Source organism: Bufo bufo, chromosome 5 (assembly GCF_905171765.1).
Source record: "Bufo bufo chromosome 5, aBufBuf1.1, whole genome shotgun sequence".
NCBI classification, from domain to species: Eukaryota; Metazoa; Chordata; class Amphibia; order Anura; family Bufonidae; genus Bufo; species Bufo bufo.
This window is the reverse complement of record NC_053393.1, coordinates 474,041,253-474,053,016: the sequence shown is the minus strand read 5'-3', so window position 1 is coordinate 474,053,016 and position 11,764 is coordinate 474,041,253.

The following is an 11,764-nucleotide window of genomic DNA, read 5'->3' as shown; positions in this document are numbered from 1 at the left end:
TTTATTTTCATGACTATGAAAATTGTAGATTCACACTGAAGGCATCAAAACTATGAATTAACACATGTGGAATTATATACATAACAAACAAGTGTGAAACAACTGAAAATATGTCATATTCTAGGTTCTTCAAAGTAGCCACCTTTTGCTTTGATTACTGCTTTGCACACTCTTGGCATTCTCTTGATGAGCTTCAAGAGGTAGTCCCCTAAAATGGTTTTCACTTCACAGGTGTGCCCTGTCAGGTTTAATAAGTGGGATTTCTTGCCTTATAAATGGGGTTGGGACCATCAGTTGCGTTGAGGAGAAGTCAGGTGGATACACAGCTGATAGTCCTACTGAATAGACTGTTAGAATTGGTATTATGGCAAGAAAAATACAGCTAAGTAAAGAAAAACGAGTGGCCATCATTACTTTAAGAAATGAAGGTCAGTCAGTCAGCCGAAAAATTGGGAAAACTTTGAAAGTAAGGGCTATTTGACCATGAAGGAGAGTGATGGGGTGCTGCGCCAGATGACCTGGCCTCCACAGTCACCGGACCTGAACCCAATCGAGATGGTTTGGGGTGAGCTGGACCGCAGAGTGAAGGCAAAAGGGCCAACAAGTGCTAAGCATCTCTGGGAACTCCTTCAAGACTGTTGGAAGACCATTTTAAGGGACTACCTCTTGAAGCTCATCAAGAGAATGCCAAGAGTGTGCAAAGCAGTAATCAAAGCAAAAGGTGGCTACTTTGAAGAACCTAGAATATGACATATTTTCAGTTGTTTCACACTTGTTTGTTATGTATATAATTCCACATGTGTTAATTCATAGTTTTGATGCCTTCATAGTCATGAAAATAAAGAAAACTCTTTGAATGAAAAGGTGTGTCCAAACTTTTGGTCTGTACTGTATAGTGTACTGTACTGTATTTTACTTACACTTTGTCTGAACAGATCTCTGCCTTTAGCACAGATCTGTTCAGCACCATGGACAGCAGGATGCCTGAAACGGCGTCCTGTTGCCATGGGAACCTTCCCCGTCTGCTCAGTACTGGTCAGAACTTCGCAGACGGGGAAGGGTAAGGACGGGGCTCTCTGGGGGCTCTCTCCTTCTCCATCGGGGGGCTGCAAAGGCACAGCAGCCCCCCGATGGGAGAGGGAGGGAGCTCCCTCTTACTGTTAACTTTTTCCATACTGCGGTCCGTACGGACCGCGGTATGGAAAGGGTTAAACGGCTGACATCTGCACAGATGTCAGCCGTTTATACCAGGGTGTCAGCAATGTGCTGACACCCTGGTATACCCACTAGACGCCAACGAATTTTCAAGAGGAGGCGGGCGGGGGATTGCGATCCTGCCTGCCTGCCGCACCGCCCGCCTCACACACCGCCCACAACTCCCCCCCTGCACCACCCGCCGGCAAAAAATCATGCAGGGGTGCAGGGGGGGGGGTGCAAAATCTTTATTTTAGGGACACTAAAGTTTCTGATCCCCGTGGTCAGGGACCCCGGGGATCAGAAACTGCATAAAGCGCAGCAAACCGCAGGTCTGAATTGACTTGCGGTTTGCGGCGATCGCCGATACGGGGGGGTCACATGGCGTTGTGACAGGATGCCAGCTGAATGATTTCAGCCGGCATCCCGTTGCGATTAACCCCCGCGGCGCCGGAATCCCGATTTAAAGTTATGACGTACCGGTACGCCCTGAGAACTTAAGGACTCGGGAAATAGGGCGTACCGGTACGCCCTGCGTCCTTAAGGGGTTAAGGGCCTGGCGCACGTCACTTTCTGTGATTTATGGATTAGCACATGTGACCATGCTGACCAATCCCAACCATCCTGCACCTATATAAGTGGCTCAGCCCCCTTCCCGGGTGCCTGAGCATCAAGGTTGCTGTTATCTCTGCTTGTGTTTCTGGACTCTTCTGTTGCCGAGCTGGATTGCCTAACCTGTACCTATGCCCTCTGCCCTGACCTATTGCTTGTTTGACTTCACCTCTGCCTCACCCTTCGGTCCTGCACGGTTGCTCCTGGTCACGACACAGCCTGCTGACTACATCTGTACCTTTGGTACCTTGCACTGGTACTCCTTGGTCCATCTGGACCAGCTGCCTCATGTGCCAATCCTAAAAAGGTAGCGACCTGGTGTTCCCCTCAGGAAAGTCTATCCCCACCACCAGGGGTACTGAGAAGAACGAGGGATTCACTTAGACAACGCCCTTAGAGGAGGTAGGACATGTGACACAGTGGGTTCAAACTCGTTGGTTCGTGACACAGAAATGTCTATTTCCCATACCCCAGTAGTGTTTCCCTTCCCGTTCCGCCGTTCTGTTTTTCCATTTGGTTTCCGTTTGTGATTCGTTTTTTGCGGATCGCAAATGGAAACGGAAGCATACAATAATGTTTAAACAGTAAGTACATACATAGGGCTGGGCATACAATTTTCAATAGATGGTTCCACAAAAACGGAACGGATACGGAAGACATACGGATGCATTCTGTTTTTTTTTATTATGGACCCACAGAACGTGATTTGTGGCCAATTATAGGACATGTTCTATGTTTGAACGGGACAGAAATACAGAAACGTAAGGCATATGGAGTACTTTCCATTTTTTTTGCGGATCCGTTGAAATGAATGGATCCGTATACGGAACGCAAAAAGAAATTTGCTGGAGGCCTAATACTGATTATTAGTATTTTTATACTTTCTTTGCTGGCAGATGAGCGCATATATGACGCCACCTGTTCTCTTCTCATTATTTCTGTGGATGTTTATACTGATTAGTATTTTTATACTTTCTCTGCTGGCAGGTGAGCACATGCATGATGCATTGGGTCTCTTCTCATTAGCTCTGTCTGCTCTGTGGATGCTTTATAGGGATTATTAGTATTTTTATACTTTCTCTGCTGGCAGATAAGCACAGATATGACGGCACCTGGTCTATTCTTATTATCTCTGTGGATGTTTTATACTGAGTATTAGTATTTTTAATACTTTCTCTGCTGGCAGGTGAGTACATGCATGATGCCGCCTGGTCTCTCTTTCTTTCTCACAAAATGGCACCATTCATGGTATCGCCGATACCGCAAATAAAAGCATTCAATGCCGCAATCAAACATGATTAAAGGGGCTATCCAAGACTATTAAATGTCCCCCGTATGCCCTGGCCCCTCACACACAATATTCTTACCTTGCTCCCCGCACCACTCCTGGTCTCCGCACCGCGGCTGCTGCTTCTCCCTGTGCGTGGATGCAAACATCTGGTGTCGGGTGGGAGCAGCCAATGGCAGACTGGGATGAGCCTCCCTAGCATCGTGGGTGACGGTAGGGAGGCTCGTCCCCGCCTGCCATTGGCTGCTCCCCATCTAAAGGGGTTACCAGAGACCAAAACAGTCCCGCACTGGTGATAATACTCACCCAGTCCCCACCGCTGGATTGTGTGACCTTACACGTGGCCTAAGGGGAGCAGGTCACCGCTGAGGACTGTGATTGGCGATGACACGTTGATGCCAGCGCAAAAGTGAGAAGTGGCGGTCCAGGAATCACTACCAGTGCAGTTCTACTATGCCTAAGAGGACTGTTTTGATCTCAGATAAACCCTTTAACCCCTCAGGATAGGGCTATTTCACTTTTTACTGCCAATCTTCCAAGAGCAATAACTTTTATTTTTCCATTCACATAGCTGGAGGAGGGGTTGCTTTTTGAGGGACAGGTTCTTCTAATAATTTTATATTGTGTACGGAATTTTTTTTCCAAATGGGGTGGAAGTGGGGGAAAAAAACGCAGTTCCACCAGTTTTGCGGATTTTGTTTTCACACGGTTCTCTATGAGATAAAACGAACCTGTTCTCTTCTTTCTCAGGGTCAGTGTAATTACAGACATACCACTTTTATATAGTTTTATGGGTTTTATTTTTACAGCGTTTCCTATGAGGTAAAATTGATCTGTTCCCTTCATTCTCAGGCCTCATGCACACGGCTGTAGGTCAGATAGCGGCCTGCAATATGCGGGCACCAGCCATGTGCCCACCGCATCACAGATGCAATCCGGAATAGAGGCACAAAACCACTACGGAGTACATCCATGGGGTTCCTTTCCGTGCCTCCGCACCACAAAAAAAAAAATAGACCTTGCTCTTTTTTTTGCGGTGCGGAGGGATCACAGACCCATTTAAGCTGAATGGGTCTGGATCCGTTGCGGCAGCCGCATGGATAGTGCCCATACGTTGGGGACCGCCAATTGCGGTCCTCAATGCACGGAACGGCCGAGCGCATGAGGCCTCAGGACCAGTGCAATTACAGAGATACCACATTTATATAGGTTTTGTTTTTTCACCTACAAGATAAAATTGATCCATTCTTTTGGGAAGAGGAAATGACAAAAAAGTAGGGAATCTGCGTTCCCCCCCCCCCCCCCCCCCCCTTATATTATGCCATTCGCCAAATGGGATAAATATTTTTTAGATTTTTATTTTGGGAAAAATAGAGTTATTTAAATTTTCTTTAATAGTTCCCCCAGGTAACTTGAAGAAGCAATCATTAGATTGCTCCTCGGCCTCCAATGCACAGGTAGGGTTTTCACAGGAACATAGCTGTAGCAGCCTTGGATCATTAAGGAGCAGTGAAGCTCATAAGAATGAACTAATGCACAATCACATTTAACCACGGCATCTCTGGGGTTAAATGTGTGCAATCGTTATCGTCAGTTGCATACATTAGCCCCAGGTGTCTGCTGTTTAATACAGCAGCAGCTATGGTACTTACAAGCAGGCACCATATTTAAATACCCGACCACCAACGTATATTTACGTTGGGCAGTCAGGAAGGGGTTAAAGTATTGTACAATGCAGGTAGTCCCCTTGTAGGAGTAAATGCTGCTCCTCACAAGCACAGGTCAGCAGGGCGGTGTAATGTGTGTGTCTGTTAGGCCATTGTAGACATCTGTGCCCATCTCAAAGCACAGCTACAAGCTCCTAACACAACAGAAGAACACTAGCAGATGGTTACTTAAAAAAAAAAAAAGCGAAATGAACAAAAATGTATAGAAGGCAATACGTTTTTATTGAAGGCAGTAAAACAGGCATCATATTTTATTCAGTAAAAACATGTAACATACAATGTGGTCTCCCCGTACAGATCGCAGCCTGTGTTACATACAATGTGGTCTCCGTACAGATCGAAGCCTGTGTTACATACAATGTGGTCTCTACCCGTACAGATCGCTGCCTGTACGTTACATATAATGTGGTCTCCTGGTACAGATCGCAGCCTGTATGTTACATACAATGTGGTCTCCAGCATACAATCGCACACAACCCACCCCCTCCTCTCAGCATACAATCCCACACGAACCCCCCCTCTCAGCATACAATCCCACACGAACCCCCCTCTCAGCATACAATCCCACACAAACCCCCCCCCTCTCAGCATACAATCCCACACTAACCCCCCCCTCTCAGCATACAATCCCACACGAACCCCCCCTCTCAGCATACAATCCCACACGAACCCCCCTCTCAGCATACAATCCCACACGAACCCCCCCCCTCTCAGCATACAATCCCACACGAACCCCCCTCTCAGCATACAATCCCACACAACCCCCCCCCTCTCAGCATACAATCCCACACAACCCCCCCCCCTCTCAGCATACAATCCCACACTAACCCCCCCCTCTCAGCATACAATCCCACACGAACCCGCCCTCTCAGCATATAATCCCACACAAACCCCCCACTCTCAGCATGCAATCCCACACGCCCCCCCCCCCTCCATATATAATCTTACATGGCACCCCCCTGATTCTATTTCGATGCCATAAAAAAGTATTGTGATAGCGGATACCACATGATATAAAAGTCCGGCCCATAATAGAACAGTCCTATCCTTTTTTTTGGAGGAACAAGGTGACTAAAAAATGGCGAATCGCGCGTTTTTTTTTTTTTCCCCCCCGTTACGGCATTCACCGCATAGGAGATATTAATATTTTAATAGTTTGGACTTTTTCAGGCGTTGTTTATTTTATTTTTTATTGTTTATATATTTTTATATGTAAAATTGGGAAAGGGGGAGATTTAAACTTTTAATACTTTATTTTAAACTTTATTTTTTTTTAAACTTTTTATAACTATTAGCCACCTTAGGGTAGGGTTGAGCGGTAAACCGATGTCAATTATATACCGCGGTATTAAGAAACAGCGATATGGCGGTATTGCTGTTTCCAAATAACCGCTGTATTTTGTGATGTCATAGGAGCGGTCATATGCGTGCTGACCGCTCCTAAATCGGTGTCAGCCAGCCCCTACATCGTGCATTGGCGTACCATACATAACATATTAGTTCCTGCAGCGGCCGCCCCCGGCTCCTCCTCGCTGGCCGAGCACAGGAGCGAGGCGGACAAAGTCAGTCAGAAGTCCATGTCAAGGTGGGAGAAGAGGAGTGAGAGACCCTAACGGCCCGGGGGTCATAAATAAAGGTTATACTGTCTGTCTATGTCTTCTACGGCCCTGGCCCTGCCTGCAAGCTGCTCTGCACAGGGTGATGGCACTTGATCTCATAGCAGGCATTAGGGAATAATATACAGGTCATCATGAGTCCCATCAGTATAATAGCCTCATACAGTATAATGTCTCCCTGTTGCCCCCAGACAAGAGCAGCAAGAAGACATTACTGTATGTGGGCCACAAGACATTATTATACTGATGGTGGGGTTACAAACTGTTGTCCCATACAGTATAATGTCACCTTGTGGCCCCCTTACAGTATAGTTCCTGAGTCCAGACAGTATAATGACTCCTGGTGGCCCCATGCAGTATAGTGACTCTTGTAGACAACTGCCTGCCCAGCGGCCAGCCCATATAGTATATAACGTCTCCTTGTGCCCTGCTGCCTGCCCATACAGTATAAAATGTCTCCTTGAGGCCCACTGCCTGCCCAGCGACCAGCCCATACAGTATATAATGTCCCCCTGTGCCCCACTGCCTGCCCATACAGTAAATGTCTCCTTGTGGCCCGCTGTCTGCCCAGCGACCAGTCCATACAGTATATAATGTCCCCTTGTGCCACGCTGCCTGCCCATACAGAATATGTCTCCTTGTGCCACGCTGCCTGTCCACACAGTATATAATTTCCCCTTGTGCCCCGCTGCCTGCCCAGCAGCCAGCCCACACAGTATATAATGTCTCCTTGTGCCACACTGCCTGCCCATACAGTATATCTCTCCTTGTGGCCCCCATACTGTATAATCTCTCCTTGTGGCCCCCATACTGTATAATCTCTCCTTGTGGCCCCCATACTGTATAATCTCTCCTTGTGGCCCCCATACTGTATAATCTCTCCTTGTGGCCCCCATACTGTATAATCTCTCCTTGTGGCCCCCATACTGTATAATCTCTCCTTGTGGCCCCCATACTGTATAATCTCTCCTTGTGGCCCCCATACTGTATAATCTCTCCTTGTGGCCCCCATACTGTATAATCTCTCCTTGTGGCCCCCATACTGTATAATCTCTCCTTGTGGCCCCCATACTGTATAATCTCTCCTTGTGGCCCCAAGTTATTTTTTTTCTAAATGGGTATTTTTCACGATATATATCGTTATCGCGATAAAAAAAAAATTATATCGTTATTGTAAGAATATTTTTGCTGTCGCCCAAAAATAGAGATCTATTAGGGTGAATGGGATCCAAAAACAGAGCCTGGAAACTATAGGCCGGTAAGTTTAACATCTGTTGTGGGTAAACTGTTTGAAGGTTTTCTGAGAGATGCTATGTTAGAGCATCTCAACGGAAATAAGCAAATAACGCCATATCAGCATGGCTTCCTAAGGGATCGGTCATGTAAAACTAATTTAATCAGTTTCTATGAGGAGGTAAGTTCTAGACTTGACAGCGGCGAATCAATGGATGTCGTGTCGTATATATGGACTTCTCCAAAGCATTTGACACTGTACTACATAAAAGGTTAGTATATAAAATGAGAATGCTCGGACTGGGAGAAAACGTCTGTATGTGGGTAAGTAACTGGCTGAGTGATAGAAAACAGGGTGGTTATTAACGGTACACACTCAGATTGGGTCACTGTCACTAGTGGAGTACCTCAGCGGTCAGTATTGGGCCCTATTCTCTTCAATATATTTATTAATGATCTTGTAGAAGGCTTGCATAGTAAAGTATCAATTTCCGCAGATGACACTAAACTGTGTACAGTAATTAACACTGAAGAGGACAGTATACTGCTACAGAAGGATCTGGATAGATTGGAGGCTTGGGCAGATAAGTGGCAGATGAGGTTTAACACTGACAAATGTAAAGTTATGCACATGGGAAGGAATAATGCAAGTCACCCGTACATACTAAATGGTAAAACACTCTGTAACACTGACATGAAAAAGGATCTAGGAATTTTAATAAACAGCAAACTAAGCTGCAAAAACCAGTGTCAGGCAGCTGCTGCCAAGGCCAATAAGATAATGGGTTGCATCAAAAGGGGCATAGATGCCCGTGATAAGAACATAGTCCTACCACTTTACAAATCACTAGTCAGACCACACGGAGTACTGTGTACAGTTCTGGGCTCCTGTAAACAAGGCAGACAGAGCTGGAGAGGGTCCAGAGGAGGGCAACTAAAGTAATAACTGGAATGGGGCAACTACAGTACCCTGAAAGATTATCAAAATTAGGCTACTTTCACACTAGCGTTCGGAGCGGGTCCGTCTGATGTTTCATCAGACGGATCCGCTCCTATAATGCAGACGTTTGCATCCGTTCAGAACGGATCCGTCTGCATTATAACTTAGAAAAATTTCTAAGTGTGAAAGTAGCCTGAGCGGATCCGTTCAGACTTTACATTGAAAGTCAATGGGGGACGGATCCGCTTGAAGATTGAGCCATATTGTGTCATCTTCAAGCAGATCCGTCCCCATTGACTTCCATTATAAGTCTGGACGGATCCGCTCGCCTCCGCACGGCAAGCAGCGTTCAGGTGTCCGCTCACTGAGCGGAGCGGAGGCTGAACGCTGGCAGACGGATGCATTCTCAGTGGATCCGCCTCCACTGAGAATGCATTAGGGCCGGACGGCTGCGTTCAGGGCCGCTTGTGAGCCCCTTCAAACTGAGCTCATGAGCGGACACCTGAACGCAGGTGTGAAAGTAGCCTTAGGGTTATTCACTTTAGAAAAAAGACGACTGAGGGGAGATCTAATAACTATGTATAAATATATCAGGGGTCAGTACAGAGATCTATCCCATCATCTATTTATCCCCAGGACTGTGACTGTGACGAGGGGACATCCTCTGCGTCTGGAGGAAAGAAGGTTTGTACACAAACATAGAAGTGGATTCTTTACGGTAAGAGCAGTGAGACTATGGAACTCTCTGCCTGAGGAGGTGGTGATGGTGAGTACAATAAAGGAATTCAAGAGGGGCCTGGATGTATTTCTGGAGTGTAATAATATTACAGGCTATAGCTACTAGAGAGGGGTCGTTGATCCAGGGAGTTATTCTGATTGCCTGATTGGAGTCGGGAAGGAATTTTTTATTCCCCTAAAGTGAGGAAAATTGGCTTCTACCTCACAGGGTTTTTTTTTTTTGCCTTCCTCTGGATCAACTTGCAGGATAACAGGCTGAACTGGATGGACAAATGTCTTTTTTTGGCCTTATGTACTATGTTACACTGTCCCTGCTGCCCTGGGCTTTGTGCACACAGCAGCAGGGAGCTGACTATGGCAGCCATGGATGGCTTCAGTAGCATCCTGGCTGCCATGGTAACCGATCGGAGCCCCGCAATTTCACTTCTAGGGCTCCGATCGAAAGCAGCCACTATCACCTACATTTGTGCCATGTGACTCCTACATTTGTATTTAGAGGTTAATTAAGTTCATTGGTGGCGCAGTGGCCACAGGCCCCATTCCCCCCACCCTCTTCAGTATTATAGTCATTGGTGGCCAGCAGCAGCTTCACAGCCCCCTCCCCTTATTATTTTCATTGGTGGCCGCACAGTGGGGAGGTAGGGACTCCTGTTCCGGCTGATGAGTACATGGCGCGAGCCGAGGGTGGCATACCATGTTCTCTAGAAGATACTAGGCTGCGCAGTAGCACAGCATAGTATAGCATCAAAAAACAGCAAATCCCGGGATCGTATCAATCCAGGTGCAAGAGTATTGATTGGGTATCGAAAGTTCAATACCTGGTGCAACCCTACCCATCTGCATGCAATACTACACAGCTCCCCCCTCCCCACATACAATATTACACCCACCACCCCCTGCATACAATATTATATGCCCCCCCTCTGCATACAATATTATATGCCCCCCCTCTGCATACAATATTATATGCCCCCCCCCTCTGCATACAATATTATATGCCCCCCCATCTGCATACAATATTATATGCCCCCCCCTCTGCATACAATATTATATGCCCCCCCCCCTCTGCATACAATATTATATGCCCCCCCCTCTGCATACAATATTATATGCCCCCCCCCCCTGCATACAATATTATATGCCCCCCCCCCTGCATACAATATTATATGCCCCCCCTGCATACAATATTATATGCCCCCCCCTGCATACAATATTATATGCCCCCCCCCTGCATACAATATTATATGCCCCCCCCCCTGCATACAATATTATATGCCCCCCCCCCTGCATACAATATTATATGCCCCCCCCCTGCATACAATATTATATGCCCCCCCCCCTGCATACAATATTATATGCCCCCCCCCTGCATACAATATTATATGCCCCCCCTGCATACAATATTATATGCCCCCCCTGCATACAATATTATATGCCCCCCCTGCATACAATATTATATGCCCCCCCTGCATACAATATTATATGCCCCCCCCTGCATACAATATTATATGCCCCCCCCTGCATACAATATTATATGCCCCCCCCTGCATACAATATTATATGCCCCCCCTGCATACAATATTATATGCCCCCCCCTGCATACAATATTATATGCCCCCCCCTGCATACAATATTATATGCCCCCCCCTGCATACAATATTATATGCCCCCCCCCTGCATACAATATTATATGCCCCCCCCTGCATACATTATATGCCCCCCCCTGCATACAATATTATATGCCCCCCCCTGCATACAATATTATATGCCCCCCCTGCATACAATATTATATGCCCCCCCCCTGCATACAATATTATATGCCCCCCTGCATACAATATTATATGCCCCCCCCTGCATACAATATTATATGCCCCCCCCTCTGCATACAATATTATATGCCCCCCCCTGCATACAATATTATATGCCCCCCCTGCATACAATATTATATGCCCCCCCTGCATACAATATTATATGCCCCCCCTGCATACAATATTATATGTCCCCCCCTGCATACAATATTATATGTCCCCCCCTGCATACAATATTATATGCCCCCCCCCCCCCCTCTGCATACAATATTACACAGCGCCCCCCCCCCTGCATACAATATTACAGGGCCCCCCGCATACAATATTACAGGGCCCCCCGCATACAATATTACAGGGCCCCCCGCATACAATATTACAGGGCCCCCCCCCGCATACAATATTACAGGGCCCCCCGCATACAATATTACAGGGCCCCCCCCGCATACAATATTACAGGGCCCCCCGCATACAATATTACAGGGCCCCCCGCATACATTATATGCCCCCCCCCCCTCTGCATACAATATTACACAGCGCCCACCCCCCCCATACAATATTACAGGGCCCCCCGCATACAATATTACAGGGCCCCCCCGCATACAATATTA